Here is a 17,210-nt window from a genome sequence, read left to right as displayed (position 1 = left end):
TTTTGACTTGTAATCATTGTAAATGATCAGAAAACCCACTGCTGGGGAGTTCTGGTATTCTTTGTGATTCTGTGTCCTCATACAAGGACTGGAGGAGACACACACACACACATTTGAACAAACACAGACAGACACACGCGCTGCGTGAGACAGCCCTATTAAAATAAACCAAGACACACGGTGTGCTGCAGACCTACCCCCAGCACCACTTAAATCTTTTATATCCTCTGCACGGTCTGTGTGGCTGACATTGTTTCTGCCCTATTTAACCGTGACTCAGAGGCAGGGAGCAGGGACAGTTTGAGTCATTGCAGCACTGCAAGGTTCAATTTATAATGCAACATACATAGGGTGATACGGTGTACGGGGACTTGAAAGGGGATTACTTAGTCAAGGACAGGAGACAAAAGGGCCATAGAAAAGAAAGTAAATTGGAATGCATGATCAATAGCGTTTCTATCAATGTTCCCAGAACTACTCAAGCCCGTGATTTGCCAATGTCAACGTGTTTCCTCATTCCCCAGGCAGCTGCAGCCATCCTGCTAGCTGGGAATGAGTTCCTCTGTGACCTCATTCATAACCCAGCTCCTCGGTATGAAAGGACTGCTCCTTCGCAGGCCTGCATCAAACAATATTATCATTCCGTCAGACTATGCAACGCTAAGGAACGTTCTGCTAGAGGCGTCAATGGACAGGCGATGTGTGTGTGTGTGTGTGTGTGTGTGTGTGTGTGTGTGTGTGTGTGTGTGTGTGTGTGTGTGTGTGTGTGTGTGTGTGTGTGTGTGTGTGTGTGTGTGTGTGTGTGCGTAACTGCGTGCGTGTGTGTGTCTGCCTATGTATGTGTCTGCCTGTGTGTTTGTGTGTCTGCCTGTGTGTGCATGTGTCTGCCTGTATGTGTCTGCCTGTGTGTGCATGTGTCTGCCTGTGTGTGTCTGCCTGTGTGTTTGTCTGCGCATGTGCGTGTGTCTGCCTGTGTGTGCGTGTGTCTGCCTGTGTGTGCATGTGTCTGCCTGTGTGTCTGCCTGTGTGTGTGTGTGCATGCATTATTCTTGGCTCATCTCCCTTGGGATTAAAACAAACAAGGAAAGAGTGTGTGGGGATCTTTCACTAGTATTAAATCATTGAGCTCACTGCCGACGGGCAACAAGGGCTATTCCTCCATCGTTGACTCTTCTCCGCCCCTGCCCTTCTACACCACCCCTCTCCTCCGTCTCAGAGCGTCCCACTCAGCGCTCCCATGAGGCAGGCCTTTGTCTTGCCACAGGTGGGCAGGTAGAGAGATGTGGGGAAGACAGGCAGTTGGACAGGCGGATTCAAGACAGACAAACCGTGCAATTGGACAGTGGAAAGACAGACAGGATAAAGGGCCAGGCAGCAAACGGGCACAAAGACAGACAGACAGCTGACAGGATGTGGGACACACCGACGGACGAGACGAAGGGAGACAGGCGGCAGACAGAGAAAGGAAGACATACAGGCAGCATGTGGAGGGGATGCATGATGGTTCGTGAGGAACAGAGGCATGCTCACAGCCATCTGCGACTCATCCCGAGGCAACTCCATAAGACCACAAGACCATAAGAGCGCGAGGTCCCACTGCCCACGCAAAGGCCGCGGCTGCATGTTCATTCACAAGACTGTAAATGAGTCGCAGAAATAGACAAAAGAACAGGAAAAAAAAAAAACGTTTCATCTGAGCGAGACTGGCGCCCCCTCACAGCTAATGTTCCCTGACAGGGCGCTACGTCTGCGCCAATGAGTGAGCCAAGCATGCAGCTGGGGCTAGCACGCAAACCTCCATCACACACACACACACAGACCCCACCCCCCTCCCTGTGGTGTTACCTTCAGAAGCCACATCACACAACCAAGGCATGGTGTTGATGGTTTCATCTGAGATGCATGCTGACATGGGGGGGGGGGGGGGAAGGAAAAGAGAGAGAGAGAGAGAGCGAGAGAGAGCGAGAGCGAGAGAGAACACACAAACTACCAAGGAAAAAAAATCTAAGTCGAGATAGTGCAAACAGATAAGACGTTTCCACATACCGCAAAATGACAAGTGAGAGAGCGGGGGAGAGTCACAGAGGAGGAAAGGGAGGAAAGAGAGGGAGAAGGAGGGAGATAGTGAGATGGAAAGAGAGACAAGAAGAGAACAAAGGAGGGGCGGCCGTAAGATGACAGAGCTGGGCCGAGTCCATCGGCTCTGAGAGAGAGGGCCAAGTTTATCGGTCTGTTCAAACACAAGACGGCGTGGTGACCTACATATCCACATGACAACACAAGTTACACAACCACTAACATAGACACACGATACAACCATGGACACACACACACTATAGAACCACGGACACAGACACACACACACACACACACACTATAAAACCATGGACACATACACGTTACTCCACACCCGTCCATCTGTCCCTCATCTGTCCGTCTACAGACTGAACCACTGCCAGCATGCCCTACAGCACTGGAATGCTCAGCGGCAGTGGTTCTCCATCCTTTTGGCACGGGACACAGTTTCTAGCTCTGATCATGTTTGCGACCCCAACTTAAACTGTTTTGCATCCGCTTTCACTGATATTGTTTACATGCGGCGGTAATATCAATGTCCTGGTCAAAGTATACTCCGTACCCATTGATTCGCTCGTGTCTGTGAATCATTAGGCAGTCAGTTCATAGATACGTAGACGCCCATGAGACCTATAATTAAAATGGTTTGCTAAAATGGCATGACATGTTATATCTATAGCAATGTCCTGTGACCCCATCAGAACCCTATAGACAATAATGAACACAACCATAACCAATGTTAGATTCATGTATCATATGCATTAAATGACAGAATACAATCCGACTCTTTGAATATATTAAGGTTTGGTTTGCCTCTAATGTATCTAGGACAGAACTGGCAGACCGACCATAGACAGATTCCTCTCCATATCATGCAGCCAGCGAGGCCTTCTGACACTGGAGATGATGAGCCGAATTTGGCCAAGCGTGTGCTGTGCTGTGCTGTATTCTCAAAGCCACGATTGGCTCATAGTGTTAGATTTGGCAGGTTTAGGCTGAAGGAGAGAGCGAGGAGGGGATATCTGCATGGAGAGGGATTCTGCTGGCTCCGCCTGCCTGCCCCATTAGGCAGGGCTGGGGTGTCAGTCTGTCAGCATGTAGTCAGCCCGGCTGTAGCATACTTAAGTTTTTCTGACATGTTGTCTACAGCATGATGGGCCCCATAGGCTGCCTCGCTCTCCCTTTGTCTCTGACTCGTGCACCATCTCAGTACCTCTTTCGCTGTCAAATGCACACATTGCGTTTGGGGAAGTTAACAGGCTAGCGAGAGGATATGGCAAGTTGGGGGAGAGGGTACCATGTCGGTTCCACAAGACCCAGCATTTTTTATATATATTACCCATGGATATCTATAACTATAGATATCTCTAACTCTACAGCTATATCTATCTATATAGCTATATCCATCCATCTACAGTATATAGCTATATCTATTTATCTTTCTATCTATAGCTTTATTTATCCAGCATTTACCATTAACCATATGTATATCTATCTATAGCTATATCTATCTATCTCTATATCAATATGTGAGTGAGTTAGAGACAATCGGGCATGAATTGTGTATGCATTGCTAGTGTGTTTATGTGTGAGTCCAAGTGTTGACAACTGGCTCGATACCCAGATTCAACAAGGAGCTGTTGGAAGTCCACAGAATATAACCCTGCTGATCGACCCCTGTTGTTTCTCCGGCGGTATTTGCCCCTGGTTGTAATGCAAGACTGCTCTGAAACACAGAAGGGCTGTGAGACCGATACGCCACTATGCTCCTGTGACGTGTGGCATGCCTTTTGGATGAGCCCTCTGTGAACACTCAAGAGGAATAAAACGATTTCAAAGAGGTTGTTATTGTTGAGCTACATGAAACACAGGGTGAAAATGTCCTCGTACAAAACAGCAACAAATCACAAATTTGTGTGTTTGAAGTGAATAAGTGCTTTGCTTGTTATTCCTAGACTCTGAGGCTGCAATCTGGAGTAGTTGTGCTACTAGAGTTGTGCCAATAGTGATACCAGCATCGGAAATTCCTACGATACTGCCTAAATTGCATAAATCGGGTATCAGTGAGTACCCAAGTTTTAGCACCGATCCGATACCATCACATGACTAGCTCATTTACTACACAGGCAAAGAAGTAGCTACGATGCTAGATGCTATATCGGCCGATACTCGGGTTCAGGAATTGTAATGAAGGAAAAAAAAAAATGGTATGGGAACGGGTACATCTCTAATCAGGAGGCCGTTCTTCTGTTGCACGGCAGCGAGTCAGCAATCTGGTGTCGCCACAAAGGGTCTGCCCCGCATCTCTGGAAGTTCTCCCTTGGAGGGTGACCACACACACACACACACACACATCACTCATCACCCCCGTCACAGTCATCTGCCGTGAGGTTTTCCAGCATGCCCTTGTCTGCGTGCTTAATCAATCTGTCAGGGGAAAACATCTAAACAAATGTCAAGGGAGTCAGGTGGAGCAGAACCCAGGGCCTCGGGCCAACACTTAGCACCCCGCACAGGTATGCAACACACATTCACACAGCCTTGTGCGAAATGCGTGACACTATACTTGGAAAAGGGTAATTCAAATAATAAATTTGATTACATTTAGGCGACAACGATAATGTTGATGAGATTCAATCAATTGGATTCCTCTTATAACGGAAGGGAAGGAACATTAGACGCACTGTTTTCCCTCAGATTTGCACACGCACACACCCAGGCCTCGGGCGTCACAATCTACATAACTCCATTAGCGATTAAAGCAGCAAGGCTGGAGATTACATCAGCCTAGTACACAAGTTTGACAACAAACAGCAGGACTTCAAAGTGGGAGGAAATGCCCCCCACAGGATTAGAGAGAGATGCACTGACCACATCAATACTTTGAAGACGGTACGAGACGGCTCATTTACGGGTGTCAACCCTTTAAGTCATGACTTGTGAGTTATGAAATGGGGGAAACCGATGAGTCTTAAGCCGTGCAGGGGGCTGTTCCATTATGTACAGCGCTCTGCTTCTAACTGGGCGAGTTCCAAAGCAAATTACTGCAAATTCCATGTTGCTCTGGAATGGGCGACTAACAGCATTTGCATTCCTGTCTTTACGGTATAGACTAGGTGTGGGGGTGGAGGAGGTGGGTGTGGCAGAGATGTGGGTGGATGTAGGGACAGAGGGGAAGTTGTTCTTTTACATGGATGAGTCTTTTGCCTTAGCTAAATTACTGATAAAAAAAACCCGCAAGATTGTAATGTACTGCAATCTTCATTTTCAGAATCTTTACATGCCCCCTTAATTCACTGATCTTGATTAATTTCATATTAATAATTACTATTTACAAAACAATTGTCTGTTTTATTGTTTTTTATTTTTATTTTTATTTTTTTAAATATTAAGCATTTTAAAAAATATTTAAAAAAAGGATGACTACAGACATTAAATTGCAATCAAAACAATCCAAAAATACCCCTTTGACGAGGTGTGAACGCAATTGACGGGTCAGTCACTCTTTGGTGTTAACCTGGTTTTAAATCCCACCCTGTGCACCACGAGTCTTTAACCCACAGCTGGAGCCGGTCAGCAGCAGGGCCTAGACGTTGGCCTGCACAACTCCACAATGGTGTCTCCATTTTTAATCATTATTAGATTTGACCAGAGAGCATTTGATCATGTTCTGAAGTGGCACCAGATAACATCAGCGGAGCCGAGAGAGAGCCAAGAGAGAGAGAAACATTTGTTTTCCCCAAATGGCGAAAAAGTGAAAGAATATACGCACTTCCTTTGAAAAACTCTTTGTAGACTAAGATGTCAAGAAAATTAGTGGGGAAAACAGCAAAGACTGGGAATCAACAGCCGTCCTTGATAAGAGCTCTTGCATTTGTGCGTGTGTGTGTGTGGCCATGAGGAACCTTGGGTATGCTTCTTCTGATTTCAAGGGAGGGCATTTTGTCATTTTCTACATAACATTACACTGGGGTGCACAGTTCTGGAATAGTGCACCTTCCTGGGGGCGTTTAAGACCTTGTTAAATACACTGAAAAAAAGCAGTTGACAAGAACCCATTACAGTCCTGCTAATTAACACATAAACTGCCAGTTCTGTCCTAGTGCAATACTACTATGAAACAACGACTAATTATGCCTCTTTCTTCTCTCATTAATTGATGAACCTAAAATCAGGCTGAAAATAAATAAAGGATGAGGCATTGTGTGCATACTATTAAAGTGGAAATTATATCCCAAAATATAAAAGCCTGATCTTCTCAACTTCAGTTTAATGATGTACTCTATAATGCTACTCTAATGTGCGAGAGAGGCACAGAAGTGGTATTGCGCACACACACACACACACACACACACACACACACCTGTCTTAGGAAGCCATGAACCACAAAGTTTGGTTAATTTCAGCGTTGATGTCGGCTACATCCTCTCCGGAGTGTGTTTGCATGCTTGGTTAATCGTGCTGGCCAGTGGTTCTGAGCGCCTGCATCAGCAGCCACCCTGACAGCTGTCCTCCCGGGGAGGACCAGGAAGGAGGCTGGTGGAGGAAGAGGAGGTCGGCTGAGGCGGCGTGATGAAGGAGGCTGGTGGAGGAAGAGGAGGTCGGCTGAGGAGGCGTGATAAAGGAGGCTTAGGAAGAGGCGGTCGGATGAGGCAGCGTGACTTGAAGAGGTCAGCTGAGGCAACGTGACCCAACAGAGATCGAGCAGACTGCAGCAGAGGCTCAAACTCAGAGTAAATCCAGTCTCTTCTCTGAGGCTGGAGCCCTCATTCAGGACAACCTAAATCAAATTACGCTATCAGATTTATTCCATTCCAAGGAATTTAATGGAAAACATGTTCAAAGGAGCAAAAGCCCGAATAAATGTTATATTCATGTACTGCTGGAAGGCACATGTCCTGACTGATCCAATCACGGAGCACATTGTATCATACTATCAGGTAGTGGGGTCTTTGTGGAGGGGTGTAGAGGGTGTAGGGTGGGGGTTGAGGATGGGTGGGTGGAGATAGGACTATACTTCTCAACAAGTAAGAGGCTTGGCTCGTTATGTCAAACCCTCCCCAGGAATACTCCACCTGGTCCCCGTCGCCTCGCTCCGTGTCTCGCAGCGCACTCTGCAGCGGCCTACACAAAGACGGACCCCCTAGATGCATTACCACCAAGCAACGGTAGCATGGCAACCGTATCCACCACCTCTCTCTCCACTCCTCCAGCCTTCATTACCTTCCCTCTCTCGCCTTCCCTTCCTCTCTCTCCAAACGGTGCACACACGCGCACACACACGCGCACACACACACACACACACACACACACACACACACACACACACACACACACACACACACACACACACACACACACACACACACACACACACACACACACACACACACACACACACACACACACACACACACACGAAAACGATTGGCAGACGTCTGATCTCGGTTGTGACGGCTCACACAATTAGCCCTCTTCTCTCGAACAAGAGCGGCATGACTTGTGTAGAGATCACGGCAGAGTCGAATTCAAAGCGAGGCACGTCGATGGCTGGCTGCCGGCCAAGCTGACGTCCGCCTTTGAAGTTGAACACGGCCCCCGCATCAGGTCCCAGTTACAGATAACAAAGAGCAACACTAACACTCATGTAAGTGTGAGGGAGGGGTTGAGGGGGGGGTGGCTTGACCGCAGGTATGAATCTCTTAATAAGTGCACTGGAGGTGGGAGTCAAGGTGGGTGTTGGTGGCACCAGAGCCGTCGCCCAAGTGTTCCTCTGAGAGGGCTCGAGTCCTTCGCCCTTTTGATCACCGTTATGGTGTGGCGCCAGTTGAGGGGCGGGGGTTTCGGCGGGGGGGTTCACAGGTCAAATGCTTCACATTAAAGACATTAGTCTTCAATGTGTGTAGTGTCTGCAAGGCATAACCTGGAATCAAAACGCCTACAGAGAGAAGGACCCCTTCGGGGAAACAACTCCTTTCAGTGACACCCCACACTCAAATATAAATGTGTAGTTTCCGAGCAAAACATCGGAGACCGGGCAGGGCATTTAGCACCAAGCGATTATTATTATTAATAAAAATAACTTAACTAGACTAGATTAATGAGATAACCAAGAATCATATAAAATGTGTTTTTATCGATGAATCTTTGATGAAACATAAGAGGACGCCGCTACATCTCTGTTCATTTCCTTAACCGAACACGGCATCCACGTTCGGCATCCACGTTCACGCGAATGAACCACACCGCTGTGTGGTTCAAAGGAGACACGAAGGCTTTCAGCGGTGATACCAGCCACGGTATCGCCCATCCTTCTGCACCTCCTCCAGGGATCCAGGCCCCCCTGTTCCCCCGAGCTCCACCGCTGCCATTCCACATCCAGAATAGAGACGTCTGCCCTCCCTCGACTGTCAACACCCGCTCATAAAGGGAGGCCGGCTGTTGCAGCGCGGGCATCTCTTACTGTATCACTCCATCTCCCAGTAACGGCGCACATGTGCAGACGGGGGGCTAAGCTGAAGTACTGTGGAAGGGGGGAGAGAGACTGACATTTCATCGTCTCTGCCTCGAGCGATCAAAGCGTATGGGCTGGTGAAAACACACAGAAATACGCATACAAGTTTACCCACAACACCCAGAGACGACTGCACTGATCCCGAGCGATGAAAGGGCCCCTGGGTAATATTACCCATGATTCACCCAGGTTTTTTTTTCCCCATTCTTTTTTAGACGACGAACCAACCATGCCTGCAGCTGCGTTCGGCAGCAGGACCGTGAATATGCGAGCAATTATTAGATTAGCAGGGGCTTAGCGTTTGCCCAGGTAGAGCGAAACCGGGCCAGGGCGGCTCCCTTTGGTCCTACATAACCGGCCCCCCTAATCCAATAATGAAGCACTCTAGCAGGGGCCCGGAGAACCACCACCACCACCACAGCAGAACACAACGTGCGTGTTTAGCTTCCCGTCTCAACAAAGAATGTACGCTCGATGGACGATAGGACCAACGCCAAGCGTTTGTACAAACGCTCACAGAGCACTCCGCCCAAGGGTCTGAGTAATAACGAGTTTGGAGTTTAGAGTTGCGATCAAACGGCGGTTTGAACGACGGTGTGGGGTCCACTCCGGCGGAGTGCGACGTAAACCGCCCCCGGACTAAACATCTTCAGGGGGTTCTGGAAGAACGTCCAGACGGTGAGTGTTCCTTCAAGGCGGCGGCGGGTTGGGGTAAACACGGACGGGCATCCAATATAGAAGTGTGTGTGTGTGTGTGTGTGTGTGTGTGTGTGTGTGTGTGTGTGTGTGTGTGTGTGTGTGTGTGCCCGTGTGCCCCGTGGATACAGCGCTGACTGACTAACGAGACGGGTTGGAGATTAAGCATGGGGGGCGAACAGGGGTTGGCGTGTCTCCGTGTCTCCAGCCTTCTGAAATATGATCCTCAAGGATCAACTATGTCTGAGGCCTAAACAGAAAGAAAGAAAGAAATAAATTATGTATCCCCCCCCTGCCCCCCCATCATCATCGAAAGCCTAACCCAAACAAACAGCCAGGCACGGAGACAGCTGGGGCCGACTGCTGTAGGCCGACAGCCTACAGAGTGGAGCTACCAACAATACTTCTCTGGCTCGGCCTGTGGTGTCTTTACATCACCAGGAGGCAGGAGCGGTAGTCTCTCCCTCCCTCTCTCTCTCTCTCTCTCTCCCTCTTTTTCTCTCCCTCTCCCTATCTCTCTCTCCAACACTCTCTACCCCCCCCTCGTTTTCTCTCCCTCTCGCTTCAACTCTCTACCCCCCTCGTTTTCTTTTTCTCCCTCTCCCTCCTCGTTCTCTCTCTCCCTCCCCCACCCTCTGTTCTCCCCCTCGTTTTCTCTCCCCCCTCCCTCTCTTCTCCCTCTTGTTTACTCTCCCTCTCTTCTCCCCCCTCGTTTTCTTTCCCTTCCCCCCTCCCTCTCTTCCACTCCCCCTCCCTCTCCCACTCTCTCTCTCCCTCCCCTGCCTCCCTCTCTCCCTGCTTGGCTCCAGATGGCCACTACTTGGCTGCCTTGCCCCAGCCTCTGTCTCTGCAGGCCGTCTCTGGCTCGCATGCCTCCACGTTTGGCGAGGCTCAGACATTGGTGCCAAACGGGGGAAAATGGTGGCACACTGCGATGATCAAGTATGGAAGAGGAGGCAGCGATGTAGAAGAAGGAGGAAGGAAGGAAGATCTGTGGCGATAAAGGACCCATAGAGAGAGGCCCTTTAAAAGAGCCCTATTATTTTAACTCTGGTCATTTTAAAGTGGTTACCATCTCACAGCCAATTAAAGGGCTACCTTAAAGGGACGGTTTAAAATGGCTTGATCTTAATTGGATAATTGTGTCCAAACTATTCACTGGTGTCCGATAAAGAGAGAGGTGGAGGAAGATTACGAATGGCAGATGGAATAATTAACCGATTGATGGATAGACGGCTGGATGGATAGAAGGACAAACTGCATTCCCATGGTGTGTGTTGATTGATTCCTCCCGACCCGAGTGCAATACGGACTCCATTACACCACATCATCCATGTCTGTTTCTGTCCATCGCACACCATTGCAAACGGGCTTCATCCGGTGCTCCACTCTGGAAGCATGTGGTGTACCTAAAGGACTCCGGTAGCCCCTGTGGTATAATAAACTACTGCGGTCTTTTCGGACTGGTGATAAAGCAGTACTGGCTTTTTTATATGAAAAAGAAATGAATGGTTGAATTTCTTGTGCGACGCAGTACATAGCCCCCCATGGACCCATGAAATACACCACAGGTGTCCTTCTACACACACTCGACCGGGATCTGAGCGTATGTCTCTTCATGCTGCAGTCACTTCCTCCAAGAAAAATGTTACAAGGGCATGGGTGGTCCACACACACACACACACACACACACACACACACACACACACACACACACACACACACACACACACACACACACACACACACACACACACACACACACACACACAGGTATTTACTAGCTCACAGCACCCTTGGCTCTCAGCCTGTTTCTATATTCCAGTCAGCTCTGTTGGGGTGGGGGTTCCCAGCACTGGTTTGCAGGATCCGGTGAGCCAGCAGTGTGTGGTCATCAGACCTTAATTAGCAACACTCCCCATCCCCCCCCTTAACCAGGGAACACTGTGGCTCCCTCACACGGACCCCCAGCTCAGTGACAAAGAGCGTCTGTGAAGGCGGGCCGAGGAGGAGGAGGGGGGGGGGGAGGGGGGGCTCAGTCGTTGGCGTGCGTGTGTGAACGTGTGTGTCTAGCGGAGGGGTGGGCCCACTGCAAAGGAACCCTTTCTCTCAACGGAGGAAGCTACGGCCACTTCAGTCAGCCGTCACGGTGCGCATCGTAACACAAGAGGGCTGGCAGCACATGGAGGCTGATGAGATACAGGTCTGAGTGAGTACGCACAACAGAGGAAATGAGCACACGAAAACGTGGACATGCGGTTTGAGTTCCACGTTGCCAAGTATCTTCCCCAGCTGTGTCCAGCGGATCACGCCAGGTGTCGGGGCCCCACGGAGAGGCCCCGGTGGAGCCGCAGACACAAGGCACTAATGGGGCACTTTACAGGGAAGTGTGTCATCCGACAAACAACATAAAAAGACATCAAAGGCCGAGAGGAAGATAGAAGGGAAAACAGGAATAAAATATGGAAGGAGAAAGCGTTTGTGAGTGAGTGAGAGAGATCGGGTTTTCAATCCACCGGTTTATAATATTCTGATTACATTGCATATATTAATAGATTCTGATTACAATGAATATCACCCCTTAATTAAGTGGGGCAGGGGAGGAGGGGGGGGGGGTGCAGGCTGCCATTCGAGAGCCAGCAGGTGGTCCGCTAACTTGCCAATCAAGGGAAAAAGGAGAGGAAATGAGCGAGCACAGAGAGAAAAGAGGGGCGATTAGACAGGATATAAGCAGCTGGTAATGTATTCCCCCCCCCGTTCCACTTCCTCCCAGATCCACCAGAGACGGACCCTCACAGACAACGTTTTCTGACAGTCAGAGTGGAAACGCCAGCACTGCCCTTTCTAAAGGATTTCAGTGCATCTATTTACATTTCTCAATGGTTTGATTTCTATACATCGTTCTGTTCCAAAAGGGCATGATGGGTCCCTCTGGACCTAGGGGTCGGTGGGCCGCAGTACGATGGAGACATTTGAAGTTCCTCCGCTGGAATGACCCCCCTCCCCTGGTGAGGCCAGCGCCGGCTGCGACGGTGATGCATCGATTAGCATAGAAGCGGGCGGGGTCTACAATTACGAATTCCCGGCAGCAGGCGGGGAACCAGGAGATTTACCGAGAGGGAAACATGCTACCTTTTGTACATTTTCATTTGTGAATTGTATTCGCTCTGTTGGCCATTTGTTTTGGCCAGCAACACTCATGGGCCAAGAGGTGAAAGCTGGCAGAAGACATAACAAAGTCAAGTGCACCGGTGTTGATTGGAGAGACATAAGAGCAGCTATTAACATGTCCTCCATCTCTCCTGAGAAATAAAATGTGTTTGAGTAGAACGCAGCCAATCAAACTACACTCGGCCTTGACAGAATCAATCATGCTTTGCAGCCTTCGACGGCAGCGATTGTGTCTAATCACGGCACAAACGGCACCCAGAGGCTGCGTTACCTGGCAACAAGCAGCCTTCGTCACGTTGCCCGTCCACTCAGGTGCCCGGGAATGGTGATTATATGGTGATGGCTGCTTAAACAGCTCAGAGCCCGGCGCCCCCATGAAAAGGCCCTTTGTGTTTTGAGACATAAGTCAACGGTCAGCACGCCAGCAGATTACAGTACACTCACCTCTCCAGATGAACGGCAGATTAGGGCCCTCGGCGGCAGGAAATGAAATGTTTGGTCTCTACGTTGTGGTCGTATGTAAGTGTTTGTACAGGTAAGGGCCCCGTTGATATGGATCTAGACGCCAGACTCTCAGATAGGACAGGAAGAGTGATAGCTGACTTCCTGCGGGATAAGTAGGACCGGTGAAGGTCTTGCGTTACAAGAGGGCGCCACAATAGGAGTGGGATGTGATATGGGACAAAGAACAACCTTTCTGCTCAAACCCCTTCTGCTCAACACTACCAATGGTTATTTACCTCAGAGATTAACAAAATGTAGCTGTTTATTATAATCCAATCCAACATTACAAGGATATTTAAAAAAACATTCACACTAAACATCTTCTGTTTGTTATTTACTTCGAAATGCATATGCTTAAAACCAAACATTTTGATTTAATATAATCGTAGCTAAGGTATTTAAAAAAAAATGATGATGCAACTTCCTGTAGTTGCCATGTTGAGAAGAACCTGGTATTCAAAGAACTAAAGAAATATCCCTGAGGAATTATGAACCGGTCCTGATTGATATTAGACCGTACAGGGAACATTCCTGGTCCAGGAAACCAGCAACCAGGCCTGGTTGCTGGGGTTAATGCAGGCCTGCATACCGGGTACACTCCTCCTCAGACTCCAGCCTGGAGAATCTTCTGAAGTACCTCCTGCATCTGCTCAGCAAATGTCTGTGGACAATAGCTAGTCTTACATATGTGCATGGAGCTGGAGTCTATTGTGTCCTCGTGAATGTATCTCATAAAATCTAATTGGGAGAAAGATTAAACGAGGGGGAAGGCAATCAAGGAAAGGGACATATGGATAATTGTGAGAAACCCCAAAATACAAAAACGGTGAAAGATGTGCTTTTCGGTCTTGGACCAAACAAAGAAAGAAATAAACTAACCGTATGCAACGGTGTGTGCCAGTGATTTGCGTCTATGCCTAAGAGCTTCATCATCACACTACCCATTTCCAGCCTTCAGGGGGTGTGTGTGCATACATGTGCGTACGCCTGTGTGTGTGTAAAGGTGCTCTGTGGGGATCTTAAATGGCCTGCTCTCGTCTGCAGGCCTGTTCCTGCTCAGGGCTGTGGTCTAATGAGGACAGGGTTGGGATGCTGAGGAGGTCTGAGCTGAGCAGTCCTGATTCACACAGAGTGCTGGAGACCACACCGGATAAAGCAGGACTTATTTTATTTTAGTTTATTTTATTATTAGTTCTTGCCTGGAATACATAAAACTAGACATGTCCTCATTTGCATTTTCGGAAGACAATGTGTGTTGATGCAACATCTTTGGGGTAAAGGCGAGAGACAGTGAGAGCGATACTATGTAATATGCAGATAGCATCTCTGGTTGAAAAGCTTGACTCAGTTCTTGACTGGAATACATAAAACTAGACATGTCCTCATGTGCATTTTCTGTGTGTTCTTGCTAGGGGTGGGAAAAATAATAGATTCTTTGATGAATCACAATTCTCTCTAGAACGATTCCGTCTCGATGCAGATAAGTTAATAATCTGAATTTTAATAAAAAATAATAATAATAATAAATAAAATTTGTTTGCCTGCTGCAGAGTGCTACAGAAAACTATCCTTTCTGCCTGCGGGTTCTCTGTGCAGAGAACCAACTTTATCTAATATGAAATATTAGATAAGGTAATTAATCTGTTGATTGTCTTTAATGATCATCACAAAAGTAGGAAGTGATTAGCAAACTCTGAGTAGCAAACTCAGATGTGTATATATATATTTTTGAAAATTAGGCATGGAAATGTAAATAAAAAAATTGTTGCATCAAAATATTTAATAATTGTTTTAGAATCGTTGACCTCTGAATCAAATCGAATCATGAGGTGCCAAGAGATTCCCACCCCTAGTTGTTGCAACTGCCAACTTATTTTATGTACAAAGTTCCGTTAGCATTCCAATGCTAGAAAGGCTAATTAGCAAGCACGCCAAATTTCAGGTCCATTGGCCAACTTCAAGTGGACTTGTGACTCACGTTCTATATTAATAATATACAAATGTATTAAAAGAAAAAAATGTTTATTCTACAAAACGGTGCCCACTGCACTGAATTATGCCAGACTTTTGGTAGTGGTGTTGATTACTAGGAGGTAATTACAGAAAATAAGGCAGAATAAAAATAAGAAATATATAAAAAGACTAGAATAGCAATTGTGTGGCTTGCTTAAATGGCAACCAAACAAACCAGAAAAGGTTAAACTGATTTCATATCTTCAATGCAGCTATAAGTATCTCACCATCAATGAATGTAGCTTCTTATGGAAGTAGGTGGGTGTAGGGTGGGTGGGGTGTATTGATAAGTTCTAAAAAAAAAAGATGTATGACCTGGCCAATTTAGTAGCTCAACAAAGGGGGAAGGCCGTGTCTACAGGGACTTCAAAGCAGAAGCTTGGGAGGATTTGTGAATAAAAAGGTGTCAAGGAACCAATCACCAAAAACAATAGGTCCCAAAACATATCTCACTTGTGGGTGGTGACGGTGGCGGTGTTGGGGGTGGGGGTGTCCCATGGCACACCATTGGAAAAAAAAAAAAAAAAAGGAGTAAACTCATTCCCAACTCGTCACAATTTCCTTAAGTAGGTAAAACCCTCGCCGACGAGCGCAAAGATTAATGGATTCGCCGTCTGGCGTCTCGCTCTTGCTGCGTTCCACTCTCCACGCAGAACAACCGAGATAAGCTTTCGCTCACTTAAGTGCAGGAAGTGTTCCCTCCCCCTTTATAGCTTCCTGAATTGAGAGGAGAGTGTGAGTGCTCTCTGCAAAACAATGCTCTGCCAAGTAAGGATACAGTGCTCAGGTCTGGTGTACAACACTGCAGTTAGACTGGGAAATTAACCCGGTTTTTCTTATGTACGACGATACGAAAAACAAGATACACGCACAACGCCACATAACACTATGAGCTGATTCCTACATTGCACTGGAGAAACACATAGGAATATCATCAAGAACAAGATTTTACTAAGTTGAGCTAAGAACATGAACGGCGTAGATTATTTGATAGTAAATCCATGTCATGTAGACGCAACGTGCAACAATGCATTCTCTCTGGGGTTCCCAAAAGGTCTGGCCCTCTGTGCCTGTCACTCAAGCAGCTTCAGCGGGAGTGCTACTTGACACTCGTCCAAGCAGGCATAAATGTTTAAGACAACAAGAGCAACAGGTGACGCCGGGCTCCGCTTTCCCAGTCACATCGATGCCACACAGTCAAAGGATTAACGGATGAAATTGGTTTTAATCGTCCGTGTGGGGGGGGGGGGGGGGGGGGTCTTTTGCATTCCTCAGTCGTTGGCAAACACACCGAGTCCACAACAAAATGACTTCCTCCCTCCTTGAATGTGAAAAGAGGGGCTTTGGTAATCAGCGAGGCCTGACCTCCACAATGTGCCCCCCTCGGAGCGCACTGTCACTCACACGCCGGAGAGAGACAACGCACAGCAGGCGGTGGCTGGGCCCCCCCGGGATTTAACGAAGTGACACCTACGGGTCTCGCTCACGCTCTCTCTCCCCCCTAATTGGCCGACGCGGATGTTTAGGAATACTGGCGGCGGGGTGAAGGGTAGCAGCTGTTGTTAAGAGCAGCAGCATCTTTTGGATAAAGAAAAAGGAAGAGAGAGAGACAGAGAGCGAGAGCAGGGAAGAACGGCCATATATGGATGAGGGATAAAGAAGCATGTCTAACTTGGTCGCCCCCCACACCCCCCCACCCCCCCCATGGTGACAACCAATTACCTGTTCTGAGTCCGTCTGTCAGAGCCCTTCTCGTCTCAAAGCCTGGACAATACCGCTTCCTATCTGAGGAGTGCGGTAACCCAGGGCGACGGTGGCCAGGCCAACATCATACCAGAGCAGTCCCACTCCATGCCAGACATGTCAAAGAGGAGCCTGGCCACGTCCTGAGCCATTTCCCTCCCGTTCATGTTGTTTGGACTGTGTGTAGTCGTGTTACATTTTGCACTACTACATCAAAGTGTTCTCCCATTACGTCTGTCTTCCCCGACCACGATTCAAAACATGTTGCGACAAACGTCTGGAGAAGCAGTCACCCTCCCCTGAAACATCACATTAAGAGTGTACGACGATAGGAATTCAACATCGCGCATTGATATCGGATGTGTGGCGTTCATTAGTATTCCTAATGGTTGCCTCTATTAAAACATTTCCAGGACAAGCAACGGGGCGATGTATCTGATATGACTCAACCTTGTAAGCCCTCGTCCTTAAGAGGTACCCATTAGGAGCCTGA

General features: G+C 48.0%; 1 protein-coding gene across 1 annotated transcript in view; it reads right to left on the bottom strand.

Annotated features, from left to right (window-relative positions):
• The window catches only part of ptk7b (protein tyrosine kinase 7b), a 67,334-nt gene that overhangs the window by 26,587 nt on the left and 23,537 nt on the right, over positions 1-17,210 (bottom strand). The window lies entirely within an intron of this gene.

Source organism: Micromesistius poutassou (assembly GCF_964030765.1).
Source record: "Micromesistius poutassou genome assembly, chromosome: 7".
NCBI lineage: Eukaryota > Metazoa > Chordata > Actinopteri > Gadiformes > Gadidae > Micromesistius > Micromesistius poutassou.
The sequence above is the reverse complement of the archived record's forward strand: the minus strand, read 5'-3'. Positions and strand labels throughout refer to the sequence as shown.